This window comes from Arachis hypogaea, chromosome 14 (genome assembly GCF_003086295.3).
Source record: "Arachis hypogaea cultivar Tifrunner chromosome 14, arahy.Tifrunner.gnm2.J5K5, whole genome shotgun sequence".
Taxonomy (NCBI): domain Eukaryota; kingdom Viridiplantae; phylum Streptophyta; class Magnoliopsida; order Fabales; family Fabaceae; genus Arachis; species Arachis hypogaea.
Genome location: NC_092049.1, coordinates 94,480,665 through 94,497,125, shown reverse-complemented (window position 1 = coordinate 94,497,125; position 16,461 = coordinate 94,480,665). Strand labels below are relative to the sequence as shown.

Sequence of the window (16,461 nt, the reverse complement as noted above, 5' to 3'; positions counted from 1 at the left end):
TCTAATCTAAATGCAACTACCTAAATGAATAATGCATCATGCAATTCTAATTTATTCACTCATATATAAAGCTTACAGGTAGTTAAATTAATTCACATTCTCAAGGAGTCATATATGTAGCCAAGCCTTAGATAATCAATAAGCACTTTTACAATTGAGATGGGAGAAAAAGCATTTTATGAACTTGCAAGACAATTAGATAATTCAAACAGAGATAAATGTTAATGAGCTATTGAACCCTCACTGGATTTGTGTTTACTCTCTAGTCACTCAGTGTTTATTGGGTTAATCACTTTATTCCTCTTTTTATTCTTCCTTTCTATAACTTTGTTCTTCATCTAACCAATCAACAATTATAGAATACAGTCATACCAAAAATCATGAGGTCTTTAATTAAGGTTGTAATGGGGCCAAGGTAAAGGTAAGGATATATGTATAAGGCTAAGTGAGCTAATAAGTGAATCCTTAATTAGACTAAGATCTCACCTAACATACATACTTAGTAAAACAAAACTTCTTTACCTATTTTCCCATATTTTTCCCACTTTTGGATGTTAATGCTCATGTTTCAACTTTTGTTCTTATTCCATGTGCATTGCTTTTATTTTTGCATTTGGGGAATTCTTTTGTATCCCCTTTATTAAATACTGAAATTTTTTTTATTGCACATGGTAATTTAATCACTTTGATTTCTCATGAGCATGCTTCCCAAAAATTTCTTAAGTTGAGTTATTTTATTCTTTTCAACTCTTCTACCTTTTGTTTTTATTATCCATGTTCCCAATAGGTTTCCCACATTTTAAACTATTCATAATTTTCTATCTTAAGCTAACCAAGGATTCAACTTGGGATTTTATTTTGTTTTTCTGCTTAAGGCTAGTAGTGTGGCTAATAGAATAAAAGGGATTTAAAGGCTCAAGAGGGCTAACAAGGGTGATGTGAAAGGTAGGCTATTTTGGGATAAGTGAGCTAAAATTAAATAATGGCCTCAATCACTCTCTTGGTATATATCTACATTCTATATTCTATATTCTATATTCTATAATTGGACATATAGATTAAAGCAAAGTAAAGAACATTAGAATATAAAAGAAGGGCGGAACACACATGAATAAAAATTATGGTTTAAATGTAACCATACAATTAAACTCAAAACTCACAGGCTATGTGTTCTCTAGCTCAAAAATCATTTATCACTTATGTATGTCATGCAGGTTTAGTTAAAAATTCTCATTATTCTCAATGTAAAACTTATATTGAATGGTTTTAAAGTTCTAGTGTTTCTCCTTGATGAAGTGTTGTTAACTTAACTACATGATGTAATGCTATATATACAAGGTTTATGGATTTAAATCTGTTATGTTCAAGTTCCTAGCTTACTTCCTTTTTATATTTTCAATTTAAACTAAGCTATCTTATGATAAAAAGGGTAAACTATACTAATTAATCCACTAATAAGTTAGAATTGCAAACTAAACTAAATAACTAAGATATGAACTAAAGTGCAAAATGCAGAAATAGAGTAAAAATACATAAAAGTAGCAATGTATAAGTACTCAGAAAATAAAAATAAGAATAAAGAGAAAAATACAGAAGAATATCCAAAATAAAAGAAAAAGAGTCTATAGTGGTTCACCAAAATAATACGCCAGAGATGGCGACCTCCCCACACTTAAAATGAAGCATCATCCCTGATGCTTACTCAAGCAGGGTGTGAAGGGGTGTCATCACTGGAAGGGATGATAGCTGGTGTCTTTGTGGTAGCTGGCTGGGGTCTGGCTGCTGTAGAGGAGGGGCTGTTTGAATGGGGATCTCAGGATCTGCAGCCTGGATCTGATGTGGGACCTCTGCCTGTGGTGTCGCCTGCTCAGTGTCTGCCTGGGGATGGGTCTCTGCCTCGGGCGCATCCGCCTCCTCCTCAGATGCCTCAGAAGGTGTTTCAGGCTCGGAGGGGATGTCGCTGGATCGTATTATCAGCTTCAGGTGCTCATAGCGTCGTTTGTTGCGACACTCCATCTGGTCAAGTCGTCGAAACAAGCGGTGCACTAGATGATAGACAGGCTTTGTGGCAGGTGGAGGTGCAGTGGTGGTGGCAGGGGTGGATAGTGCAGCAGTGGAGGAAGAGGGACCGGCAGATGGTGTAGCTGTATCATCAGCAGTGGCAGTCAGGAATGGAGGTCTGTAGCCCAAGGCCAGGAAGTTCCTGCTGTGCGGGATAAGCTTCTTGCACTCTGCAGCAGGTGGCCTCTCATCAGCATCCTCCCATGGCACGTCAGCTCGACGGCCCAGCTGTGTAACCAGATAGGAAAGTGGAAGAGTGCCTCGGACGTGGACCCTGGCCATATAGTGCCGGATAAAGCATGGCAGGTACAGGTCCTTGCCCTCCATCACACACCAAAGGAGGGTGATCATAGCGGCTGGTATCTTAGTCTCGTGAGTACTCGTCATAATGTAGTTGCTGAATATCTGATGCCATAGCCGAGCCTCATCGTTCAGGTAAATCCGCTTGATCCCTTTGGGCATGGTGGTGTTCTGACCCATGATCCAAGGAATTGTCGGGTCAAGGGCGATCCGGGCCTTGACTGCATCCCAGTCAAATCGCATATAGCGCATATCCTCCTCAGCTTTCTGATAGCCATCTGTCTGAGAAGTCTTAGGCAGAAATTTCAGAACCTCTTCTATTGCCTCCTCAGTAACCAGAATCTGCTTCCCTCTAAGGTTCACTGCATCTAGGGAAGTTTTGAAGTAGTTTCAGTAGAATTTCCTAACCCAAGATGCATTAACCTCATGATGCACGGAAAACTTGTCTCACAACAAATTTCCTTCGGCAAGTGTACCGAATTTGTCGTCAAGTAAAAACTCACAATAGAGTGAGGTCGAATCCCACAAGGATTGATTGATCAAGCAACTTTAATTAGAGGACTATTCTAGTTGAGCGAATCCAGAATTTGAGTTGAGAATTGCAGAAAATAAAATGGCGGGAAGGTAATTGACAGGAAAGTAAATGCTAGAATTATAGATTTGAAAGTAAATGACGGAAGGTAAATTGCAAAATTGTAAATGGGAATGGGGGAATTGCTCATTAAAGTAAATAACAGAAATTAAAGAGAATGGGTAAGATCAGAAATGGGGAGTTCATTGGGCTTAGGAGATGTTGCATTCTCCGGATCAATTTCATTTTCATCTCTTCCTCAATCAATGCACTCATTGATCTCCTTGGCAATCTTAAGTGATTGAATTACAATTTCTTGTAATTCAATCTCTCAAATCTTGATCAATAGCCAATTCCTTGGTCAATTGCTCATGAGAAGAGATGAAGTATGGTCACTGATTATACCACATGCATTTCCCAAACCAAGTGTTGAGAGGATTATAGTCACATATCCATCCAAACCCAATTTGGTCCAGCATGAGAAAACATTTCTAGCTTGATCTCTTCATTCCTCTTTCAAGGTTCAGAAGAGATCCAAGTATGAATAGCTTCTTTTTCAAGATAACTACTAGATTGGATGAAGATCGAAAGCTTTCAAGTAAAATCAAGAGAAAAGATAGAAGAAGAATAATGGAAACTAGTATTGATCCATCAAATTACAACAGAGCTCCCTAACCCAATGACAGGGGTTTAGTTGTTCATAGCTCTGGAAAATAAAAACAAAGATGGAGAATACATGATGAAAACTTAGAAGTGCAGAGAAAGTAAATACAGAGAGTAGTTCTATGCTAAGAGTCTCCCTATAATTTCCAACTCCCCAAAATATTTCAAAGATACTCCTATATATACTACTCTTCTGTTCTTCTAGTTGATTCTTCAAGTCTTGGGCCTTTGGATCTTGAGTTGGCAGCAGTTCTCTTCTTCATTGGGCTTAGCTTTTACTTGCAGAGAGAAAGTATGAAGTGGGCAGGGGCTTTGGCTCAGGAAGTTAGTGGTGTTAACGTTCAGTGAAAATATGGGTTCGAAAACGTTAGTGACAATCACCTTTTTTACTAACGTTCCTCACCAAAGTTAAAGGCCACGTTAACCTCAACGTTAGTGGCACAAACGTTGCCACTAACGTTTCCACTATGTCCTTCGCACACGTTATTGGGACTCAACTTTCCCAATAACGTTGAGAAGCCTCCCCCTTCCCTACGTTAGAGCCCACGTTAACTTAGTTAACGTGGCTCTTTTAACGTAGGCTTGCCATCCTTCGAGAACATTAGTGACACTTACCATTGTCACTAACGTTCCAAATTGCCCCTATTTTCCACGTTAGAGTCCACGTTAACTAGGTTAACGTGGCTTCTAACGTGGCCTTGCTAGCCATCTCCAATGTTAGTGACAAAGTTGAGTGTCACTAACGTTGGCTCATCCTTCCCTTATCCACGTTAGCTTCCACGTTAACTAAGTTAACGTGGGAGTTAACGTGGCTCATGGTGGCATGTGTGGCTCCTTCCAACGTTAGTGACAATGTTGGGTGTCACTAACGTTGGCGATCACCTTCTTTCTTCACGTTAGCTTCCACGTTAACTAGGTTAACGTGGGAGTCAACGTGGCTCATTGGGGGCTTGTGTTCTTCCAATGTTAGTGACAATGTTGGGTGTCACTAACGTTGTCGACCACTTTGTTCCTTCACGTTAGCTTCCACGTTAACTAGGTTAACGTGGGAGTTAACGTGGCTTAATGTGCTTTGGCCAACGTTAGTGACAATGTTGAGTGTCACTAACGTTGGCTCCCCCTTCCTTCTTAACGTTAGAGGCCACGTTAACTAGGTTAACGTGGCCACTCATGATCTTGGTTCAACGTTAGTGATAATGTTAACTATCACTAACGTTGGCTCTATTTCTTAACGTGGGCAATGATGGCTTCGAGAGCGTTATTGGCAATCACTTTTCTCATTAACTTTGCAAGTTACTCCCATTCCACGTTAGTGTTAACGTTAGTGCAACTAACGTAGCCACTAATGTGGTTCTTCTTTGCTTCCTTTGTCCTGAAATTAAGCAATAAAGTGCATCAAAGTTCTAGTCCAAGTCATGGGAAATGCAACATCCAATTTGTCCTTAAATTCATGCAAAATCCTCATGAAATCATGTAAAATGCACAATGTATGCTTGAATCAAGATGTAAGTGAATATCTACCCAAAACTAGCTTATTTCCTAAGAAAATGCATGAAACTACCCTAAAAACAGTAAAGAAAAGGTCAGTGAAACTGGCCAAAATGCCCTGGCATCACAACACCAAACTTAAAGCTTGCTTGTCCCAAGCAAGTACTGGAACAAGAGAATGATGAAAGAAATGCCAAGAGACATGAGTCATTCTTGTGGAAGTCATGTCCTGGTTTTATGGTGGTTTCATGCATAGCAACTTAGGCTCATTCCTGGCTTTCAGACCTTTATCATGTCCTAGAATACTCACTTGTTATTGCATCCCATGAGACTTTTATTCATTGATCCTTTTGTTGTTATTTGAGGGCTTATTTTTGTTCTTAAGCTAAGTGCTCTGTAAGGGGGCAACTCTTTAAAATAAGCTTTCAGCCAACACTCCCGAACCAGTTGGTTCAAGGTGCTAGGTGTTGAAGCACCCCTAAGGACTTACTTGCTCAAGTCTCTCCCCCATACATTCACACCACAGGCACATAGTTTATTTATTTTCTTTTCTTGAGACCTTGGTGTCCAGCACCTCTTTGGGTTACTAAATGCTCTGTGGTGAGGGTTACTCTTGATAGTGGACTTTCAGCTGATAATCCCGGGTTAGTTAACCCAAGTTACCAAGTGATAAGGCACCCCTAAGAGCTTATTCATCCAAGTAGATCCCTCACACAGGAGCACCACAGACACATGCTTCAAGATTAAAACCATTGGTGCCTAGCCTTATTGCTTACTATTTTTCTTTTATTCCTCAACTTTGATTGTTCTTTCCCTTTTTCTTATTAGGATCTTCTTATTTATCTAGTCTCATGGGGTGTGTCTCAAGCATAGTATTCATGACAGATAGTTGTCTTTCCACCTTATGGTTGAACCAACTTAGCTAACTTATGACCACACCACAAACTCATGGACTTACTCCCTAGTATGAACTCCACTCTGGTCTTTTGAAAACAATCATTCTCTTTTCATTTGATTCAAAAGGGACAAGCATACAAGTAAGTAAAGAAATGATGCAGTAGCATAAAGACCAGCGACAAAAGACCTATGCATCAAAACTTTAAAAGACAGAATTAAAATAAAGTTCAAACTACGAGCAACTATTAATCAAAAGTGCATCCAGAATTCCAATTTTCAACAATTCTGGGTACAATGGTATTAAGTAACAATACAACCTTCTGGTGACGATTTCTAGTTGCCTTCTTTCTTTGTCACTATCCTAATCCTTGCAACCTCACTTCCTTGGGTGAAAGTGCACCATTTCCTCATAAGATTCCTGCAAAGTTATTTGAATTTGCTTGTTCCCAAAGCACTTGAGAAATAGTTAGCTTGCATGTATGCTTGTGATTTCTGAACTTAATCTGGTGTGTGAACACCAAACTTAGTTCCGTGCCTAGTACCAAACCTTGTATATATGCTGAGAACCTCATATCTTATTGTTAACAAAACACTTATTAACTGAAGTCTAACTACATCTAAGTGGTTTCCCTTGATTGGTTGGAGCTAGCAATGTGTTTTGGGAGTGGAGTGTAATTCTAACTACTGTCCTTTGGTGAAACACCAAACTTAGAATTACACTATCACTCTTGGATTGTTCTGGTGTGGAACACCAAACTTAGCTCCTTACAATACAAGGGAAACAACTTGTGATCTTTGTTGAAATAAAGGTGAAAAGGAAAATACCTGAGGTTGGGTTGCCTCCCAACAAAGCGCTTCTTTATCGTCACTAGCTTGACGATTCCTCCTTCACTTGAGATGATAGTTTACTCTGGGGTTTTCCCCCATGTTGCCTAGGTAGTGCTTGAGTCTTTGTCCATTAACTGTAAAAGTCCTCTCTGAACCTTCATCCATGACTTCGATGTGTCCATATGGCGATACTTTTGTGACAAGAAAAGGTCCGGACCACCTTGATTTGAGTTTTCCTGGGAACAGTCTCAATTTGGAATTGTAGAGAAGTACTCGCTGCCCCTTTTCGAAACTTCTGGGTGTAAGACGCAGGTCATGTCTTCTCTTTGCCTTCTCTTTGTATATCCTGGTATTTTCATAGGCTTGTGACCTGAATTCCTCCATCTCTTGCAGCTGTAAGATCCTCTTTGCACCAGTGGCAATGCTATCGAAGTTTAGTATCTTGATAGCCCAGAGAGCTTTGTGTTCCAGCTCTAGTGGTAAATGACAAGCCTTACCATACACCAGTTGATATGGGAACATTCCAAGTGGTGTTTTGAATGCTGTTCTGTATGCCCAAAGAGCATCATCCAGCTTCTTCGACCAATCCTTTCTTGATGCACCCACAGTCTTTTCCAGAATCCTCTTTAGCTCTCTGTTGGATATCTCAGTTTGTCCACTTGTTTGGGGATGGTATGGTGTGGCTACCTTATGTTTTACCCCATATCGTAGGAGAAGAGCTTCTAGTGGTTTGTTACAAAAATGGCTTCCTCCATCACTGATGAGTGCTCGTGGGACTCCAAACCGGCTAAAGATATTCTTCCTGAGAAAGTTCATGACCACCTTGTTATCGTTTGTTGGGGTTGCAATAGCCTCTACCCACTTGGAGACGTAATCTACTGCTACCAAGATGTAATTGTTTGCATATGAGGTTGGGAATGGTCCCATGAAATCAATTCCCCACACATCAAACAGTTCCAGTTCCAAGATGAAATTCTGTGGCATCTCATTTCTTTTGGGCAAGTTTCCAGATCTTTGGTATTCATTGCAGCTCCTTACCAGTTCTTTTACATCCTTGAAAAGGGTGGGCCAAAAGAATCCGCTTTGTAACACTTTTGCTGCTGTTCTGTCTCCTCCAAAGTGGCCACCATAACATGAGCCGTGGCAGTTCCATAGGACCTCTCGTCCTTCTTCTTCCGAAACACATCGTCTAAGGATTCCATCTGAACACTTCTTGAAGAGATATGGCTCATCCCAGACAAAGTACTTTGCATCATTCATGAGCTTCCTTTTTTTGATGTTTATTGATCTCTGGAGGTAATGCTCCAGATGCCTTGAAGTTGGCAATGTCTGCGAACCATGGTGCTTTGTGAACTGTCATCAACTGCTCATCAGGGAAGAGTTCGTTTACACTTGTATCATGTGCTCCACCTTCATTATGAGGAATCCTGGATAGGTGATCTGCTACCTTGTTCTCCACTCTTTTCTTGTCTCTGATCTCAATATTGAATTCCTGCAACAATAAGATCCATCTTATTAGTCTTGGTTTTGATTCTTGCTTGGCAAACAAATATTTAAGTGCTGTGTGGTCTGTAAAAACAATCACTTTCGCACCAATGAGGTATGATCTAAACTTGTTAAATGCAAAAACTATTGCTAGCAACTCCTTTTCAGTAGTGGTATAATTTCTTTGAGTATCATTAAGGACCTTGCTAGCATAGTATATCACGTGGACTAAGTTATCTTTTCTCTGTCCCAACACTGCCCCAACTGCGAAATCCGATGCGTCACACATCAATTCAAACGGTAAATTCCAATCAGGTGGGGAAATGATAGGAGCAGAGGACAACCTCATTTTCAAATTTTCAAAGGCTAACATGCATGTTTCATCAAAGATAAATGGTGTATCGGATACAAGAAGATTGCTTAAGGGCTTGGCTATCTTTGAAAAATCTTTAATAAACCTTCTGTAAAAACCAGCATGCCCTAAAAAGCTCCTAATTGCCCTGACATCACTGGGTGGAGGTAGTTTTTCAATAAGTTCTACTTTGGCTCTGTCAACCTCAATGCCTTGGTTAGAAACTTTGTGACCAAGGACTATTCCTCCTGTCACCATAAAGTGACATTTTTCCCAGTTCAAGACCAGATTGGTTTCTTGGCATCTTTTCAATACCAAGGCAAGGTGATGTAGGCAGCTAGGAAAGGAATCTCCGAATACCGAGAAGTCATCCATAAAAACTTCAATGAATTTTTCTATCATATCTGAAAAGATAGAAAGCATGCAGCGTTGGAAAGTCGCAGGTGCATTACATAGCCCAAATGGCATGCGCCTGTAGGCAAACACTCCATATGGGCAAGTGAATGAGGTTTTCTCTTGATCTCTGGGATCAACCACTATTTGGTTATATCCTGAATAATCGTCGAGAAAACAATAATAAGCGTGCCCTGCGAGTCTTTCCAACATCTGATCCATGAATGGAAGGGGGAAATGATCTTTTCGTGTAGCCTCGTTGAGCTTCCTGTAGTCTATGCACATCCACCATCCTGTGACTGTCCTTGTAGGAATTAGTTCGTTCTTCTCATTGGGAACCACGGTAATTCCTCCCTTTTTTGGGACGACATGCACGGGGCTAACCCAGGGGCTGTCTGAGATTGGGTAAATTACCCTCCTTGCCACAACTTCATAACTTCCTTCTGTACCACTTCCTTCATGATTGGGTTCAACCTCCTTTGGGATTGAATGGATGGTTTGGCATCTTCTTCCAGCAGTATCTTGTGCATACATATGGCCGAACTTATCCCCTTCAAGTCAGCAAGAGTCCAACCAATAGCATCTTTGTGGTTTCGCAGTACTTTGAGCAGTTCATCCTCTTGATCTTGGCTGAGGAAAGAGCTTATAATCACTGGGTAATTTCCATCTTCTCCTAAGTACGCATATTTGAGAGAGGGTGGCAATGCTTTGAGTTCAAGTTTGGGTGCTTCTGACTTTTCGTTCTCTTCCTTTGGTGCACCTTGTATTTGACTTTCTGCTGTTGCAACCTCTTCACTACACGTAGACTCCTCCTCTATTATACCTTTAGGTTCTTCTTCTTCAAAACTTTCCTGCACTGTGTCTTCAAGTGAGTTCAACCTCATACATTCTCCCATTTGCTCTGGTGGGTAACTCATGGCCTTGAACACATTGATCGTCATCTTTTCCTTGTGTAATCTCAGGGTGAGATCTCCTTTTTGTACATCAATTACAGCTCCAGCAGTGGCCAAGAATGGCCTTCCCAGAATAATGGAAGCCTTGGCTTCCTCCTGCATGTCCAGCACTACAAAGTCTGCTGGGAAGATAAAATCTCCCACCTTCACCAGCAAATCTTCTACGACGCCATGCGGGAACTTGAACGATCTGTCTGCCAATTGTAAGGCCATCTTTGTTGGTTTAGCTTCCTCAATCTTCATCTTTCTCATCATAGCTACTGACATCAAATTGATGCTGGCTCCTAAGTCACACAGAGCCTTTTCCACTGTGATTTCCCCTATAATACAAGGGATTTGAAAACTCTCGGGATCCTTCAATTTCTGGGGTAGTTTGTGCTGAATGATAGCACTACATTCTTCAGTTAGTATCACAGTCTCGTTGTTCTTCCAGCTTCTCTTCTTAGTCATGAGCTCCTTCAAGAACTTGGCGTAGAGTGGCATTTGTTCTATTGCTTCAGCAAAGGGTATGTTGATTTGCAGTTTCTTGAAGATTTCCAGAAATCTCGAAAACTGATTGTCATCCCCTTTCTTCCTTAATTGCTGAGGGTATGGGACTCTTGGGGCGTCTGGCTTCAGCACTCCTTCCCCTTTTTGTAAATTCAAAGTGGGAACTCGAGCTTTGTCCTGCTCTTCTTCCTCTTTAGTTGAGTCCTCTTTTTGTGGTTTCTGGGGGGTTTCCTTCAGTTCCTTCCCACTCCTAAGGGTGATAGCCTGACACTCCTCCCTTTGTGTTGAGCTAGTCTTGCTGCGAAGGTTGTGGCGGGGGATTTGTTTGAATAAGTAGCCAATTTATTTCTCAAGTTTCTTGTTGGCAGCATCCTGATTCTGCATATTGGATATCACCTCTTCTCGGAATGCTTTACTATCTTGAATCTCTTTGCTTATGCCTTCAAGTAGATTCTCAATCCTTGAGATTCTTTCATCAAATGATGACAGGTCAGGCTGAGTAGGGTTATTCTGGCCTTGATATGAATGTGGGGAGGTGTCACTACAAAAAAAAAAAGGCCTACATAGCTAGTCAAAAGGGTGACCATAGATCTATGGTCACGGTTTTGGACCTATGGTCACGGTTTTTTACCGTGGCCTATTCTCTCGTGGCCATAGGTCTATGGTCACGGTTTTTTTATCTATGGTCACGGTTTCAATTTTCAAAATCTGACACTTTAGGCCACGTTTTTTTATCGTGACCATAGGTTAATCTATAGTCACGGTGAAAACCGTGACCATAGCCTTATCTATGGTCACGGTTTTCACCGTGACCATAGCCTCTATGGTCACCCCTCCTTAAAACCGTGACCATAGATAAGGCTATGATCACGGTTTTCACCGTGGCCATAGCCGCTATGGTCACCCTTCTTTAAAACCGTGACCATAGCCTTATCTATGGTCACGGTTTTCATCGTGACCATAGACTCTATGGTCACCCCACCTAAAACCGTGACCATAGCCCTATCTATGGTCACGGTTTTCACTGTGAGCATAGCCTCTATGGTCACCCCTCCTCAAAACCGTGACCATAGCCTTATCTATGGCCACGATTTTTTGCCGTGGCCATAGCCTCTATGGTCACCCCCCCAAAAACCGTGACCATAGCCTTATCTATGGTCACAGTTTTTCACCGTGACCATAGCCTCTATGGTCACCCCCCTTAAAACCGTGACCATAGCCTTATCTATGGTCACGGTTTTTTAAAACGGTGACTATAGCCTGTTGTTGTTTATGAGATTCAATTTTTTTAAATTATAATCACATTCCAAAATGATAATAATCACAAAATAAACAAAATAATAAATTCAACAAATCTAAATCATAAAAGTTTCATTATAAGATAGATATATTTAATTTTTAGTCTAAACAACACAAATCAAAATAGAGTGTAGTTTTCCAATTACATGTATCTCAAAAAGTACATAACACATCAAAATATTACATTTACATAACTAAGGTCATTTGTAAGACCCATCCCATGTGATATTTGTATGGAACATATTTTCTTCATCACATCATGTATTCCTGCACGCAAAAAAACAATAAACATGTTAGAACAGAGTAAAAATGCTTTTAATGATGCAGTACATATGCAGCAAAAGAAGGGAAACATTCATCCACAGCAACACTCAAGAATTATTCACAACCATTATTTTAATATGCTGAATTTTCTTCCGAGTCAAACTCCTTTTTCTTTATTCGAATTCATTTTTCACTTCCATTCCAAGTTCGAATTATGTGCTAATCAGTGATCACTTAATACTATTAATTTAATAATTAGTTGGCACATAAAAAGTGGGATTCATTTTTAAATAATGTTACAAATCACCAGCAAGTAAACCTTGGCAAATATTCATATAGAGATTGTTGTTATAATAACCGACAATTAAGTTCTCAAAAAAATACCAAGTGACAAGCAATTGAGACATCATGAGTAAAAAGTGTGGGTACCTAGGAAGCTTTAAGCTCAACAAAAATAGAACAACACATGATTCTTTGGCAATGAAGGTTTTCAGCAAAGGTAAAATACTTAAAAAGCTACATCCCCTCTACTGCACATATATTAACTTATTCCAACTTCTTTAGTTTGCATAAGAGTGATGCTAAAGTATATGTATTTAAGTCCATGACAGGTATAGAAGTCCTAAAGTATAACAAGCACCGAATCCACAAGACCACAACAATTGCTTTAATTAACAATTTTAGAATAATGTAATATGTAATACCTGCAGAGCCCCACCATTTGTAATAATTAATCTGATAACCTTTGATTGCTTTAGCATTGGTAAAATTTGATCCAGGTAAAAGTCTGGAGAAGCAGAACTTGTAGTCTTAAATGAAGGAATTTTATTTTTTCTTCTCCTTTCCATCAGACCTTCTGGCAGAACTTAGATTGCTTTAGGCTATGAACTGATCAACATTGTAGATATAGGAAAAGCTATTGAACTTAGAGCTGAAAAAATAGTAAGAAAACATAAATTGTGTATATGAATATATTATTAAGAAAATATTAATATATAAATCCCAACGGCACGGTAATGAATGCAGATACTTAGCCACATATACCTAATTCCTTTTGAGCGAGTACTTTCTTGAATTTCAGGAATTATGAGAGTTGCATTTAAAAACCTAGCAACAGCAACCAGATCACAGATCTACAAAACCAAGAAAAATGTCAATGGTAGAAATGATCAATTAATCTACTCTTCATTAACAAGAAGATCAATATTAACTATACACAATTAATTAATTAATCAATTCTCTGTAGCATATGAACATGATAGGATCAAAGAACAAATTAAAGCAGGTAAATTTATAAAAGAGTGATGAGAATGAAGAGAAGAAGAGCAGCATAAAATTTTCATTAATTATGGTTCAGGAGTATGAGTCCCCATAAAATTTTCCTTAAGGATTTTCATGAGAGGAAGACTTAACTTGGATTTTTTGGAATATTCAACAGAAAAATCAGTTAATAACACTAAGATTATATTCACAGAACTGCATAAATTGTAGAAGTATTGTATATGAACATGATTTATGACAAAGTATAATGGTGTTGTTTAACAAAGAGGCAAATATCATTGACAAAACCAAATACAAGTAACAATTTGAAGTTTCAATAATCCTAAATTACTAATCAGAACAAGTAACCTGGCGATGACAACGGTAACAATGCTGAAAATAACAACTTCAAGTTTTAACTTATAGGAACTTTATTATATACAAAGGTAACAATGCTGCATAGTTTCAAACAAATTTACATAAAAACTAGCTTTGTGTATAATAAGCAACATGAGCTGACAGTCCAATCAATTTGAGCTACTTAATCATGCTGAAAATAACAACTTCAAGTTTTAACTTCTAACAAAAATGAGGATCTATAAAGTAATACCTTCTCAGCAACAGAACTCATATGCACTTCTATTCCCTATAGCAAAGTTCCACACCCCCAGCTCAATCAACAAAGAAACTACCTTATTCTCTTCAGTGGCCCCAGCCGCAAGAGTTTCAAGTGCATTTATTCTTGATTTGTACTTCTCCACATGAGCCTTGAAAATATTGTTTTGCTTCATATATGCAACATAGTAAAATAGTCATTCTTCAAGGATAACTGAAAAACCCTATAACAGAGGTGCTTACTAATGGAATCAAAATAAGAATGCAGAGATAAACAAAATACAGCAATATTAAGGGTAGAGAACATTACAGGTTTTTGAATTACAGAATTAGAATCAAAATGGAGAGTGGCGCTGTTGATGGTAGCTTCAATGGCAGAAAACCCCAAAACAGAAACTGCAGTAGCCAACTCTCACGGAACAGGAATGGAATTGGAAGAATATGGTGGTATTAGCGGCTCAGGGAAAGGCAGAACGGTGACAGCGATCGCGGCTCCAGTGAAGGTGATGGCGGCTTTTCCTCCTCGTCGCAGTCCTTGGCTCGCGTCTCCCTCATCTCCATCTCGGGCTTCTCTCAGTGACACAGAGCGATGACCTCGAAGCACGACGGCGACGCGAAGGCGGCTCCATGGACGGGACGGCAGTGATGGCAGCTCCTCCTTCTGACCTCCATCGCGTCTCTCTCTCGACGCCTCTCCTTCATCCCTGTTCAACCGGGACCAAGGCGGACTCCACGGAACGGCGGCGACGGGCGGGAAAGGCGCGGCGACGGGCGGGCAAGGCACGGCGACGAGCGGGCAAGGCGGCGGCGACTCCCTTCCCCTCCTCTTCTCTTCTTCTTCCCGTTTCCCCTCTGCTTCTCGTTTCTTTGTGCATTGTGCGTTTTGTGAAATTAGGGTATAAATTAGGAATTTTGTGATAGTAGGGTAATGTTAAGTTGTGAATTGAGAATTTAGTATTAGGATAAAATATATATGAGTAATATAATAATTTTATAAAATATTTAAGATAGATTAATAATTTAAAATTTAAATATAATATTTTAAAAATTAATTTCAAAACATATAATTTTATTTATTAATATATTATTGAGTTTAAATAATTATTTTTAATTTAAATTATAAAATAACTCTACTAATCACAACTTATAAAATATTAAATTTGAAGATATCAATTTAAATTTTTTAATTATTAAAATTTTTATATTTAAATTAATTTAAATTCAAATTATCAAAACTTAGTTTAGTTATAAAAATATTCTTAAATAGTAATTAGGCTTAAGGTTAGGGTTAGAATTAAAGTAATGTAAAAAATTTAGTAAAATTAAAAAGTAGAATAATAATTGAAAATCAATCATAATTTATTTAAATTATTTTAAAAATATAATATTTTTTGTCAACTATTACTTAGTTTTATGTTTTGAATAATTTTTAATTTAAAATTAATAGTATTCAACTTAATTTTTTATTTATAAAATTAAATTTAAAATTTTAATATTTAAAATAAATTATATAAAATTATTATTAGTTTTTAATTATTAAAATTTTTAAAAGATAAAATATTTAAAATTATAAAAATATATAAAAATCTTCATTAATTTAAACTCAAATGATTAAAACTGCGACCATAGACTCCTTTAGGTCACCCTCCAAAACCATGACCATAGATCCTTTTAGGCCACCCTTTTGAAAAACCGTGACCATAGCCCCTTTTTGGTCACTGTAAAAAACCGTGACCATAGACTCCTTTAGGTCACCCCCAAAACCGTGACCATAGACCCTTTTAGGCCACCCTCCAAAACCGTGACCATAGACCCCTTTAGGACACCCTCCAAAACCGTGACCATAGACCCTTTTAGGCCACCCTCAAAACCGTGACCATAGACCCCTTTAGGTCACCCCCCAAAACTGTGACCATAGACCCTTTTAGGTCACCCTTTTTTGAAAAACCATGACCATAGCCCCTTTTTGGTCACTGTAGAAAACCGTGACCATAGACCCCTGTAGGTCACCCCCAAAACCGTGACCATAGACCCTTTTAGGCTACCCCCCAAAACCGTGACCATAGACCCCTTTAGGCCACCCCCCAAAACCGTGACCATAGACCCTTTTAGGTCACCCTTTTTTGAAAAACTGTGACTATAGACCCTTTTTGGTCACTGTAAAAAACCGTGACCATAGACCCCTTTAGGTCACCCCTCAAAACCGTGACCATAGACCCTTTTAGGCCACCCTTTTTTAAAAAACCGTGACCATAGCTTTTTTTTTGTCACCCTAAAAAACCGTGACCATAGACCCTCTATGGTCACGGTTTTTTACCGTGACTAAAAAAACCGTGGCCATAGACCCAAAATGTTGTAGTGTGTTGTTATGGGGGTGTTGATATGGTCTAGATGTGAAGTGTTGGGTGGCTGCATTGTTTGGATTTGGGCGTCTTTGATCAAGGCTTTGGTCTTGTTGATTTCCCCACCCAAAGTTTGGGTGATTCCTCCATCCAGGGTTGTAGGTCTTGGAGTATGGATCATGGTTTTGCCTAAGTGAATTT

At 39.0% G+C, this 16,461-nt stretch overlaps 1 long non-coding RNA gene across 1 annotated transcript; it reads right to left on the bottom strand.

The window, feature by feature from the left end:
- Window positions 1-11,836: 11,836 nt before the first annotated feature.
- LOC112743519 (uncharacterized) lies at window positions 11,837-14,823 on the bottom strand. Its single transcript, XR_003171998.3, has 5 exons — window positions 14,229-14,823; window positions 13,914-14,088; window positions 13,088-13,176; window positions 12,748-12,974; window positions 11,837-12,046 (listed from the first exon to the last, which is right to left on the bottom strand). It is a non-coding gene; the product is annotated as an uncharacterized lncRNA (long non-coding RNA).
- Window positions 14,824-16,461: the final 1,638 nt, after the last annotated feature.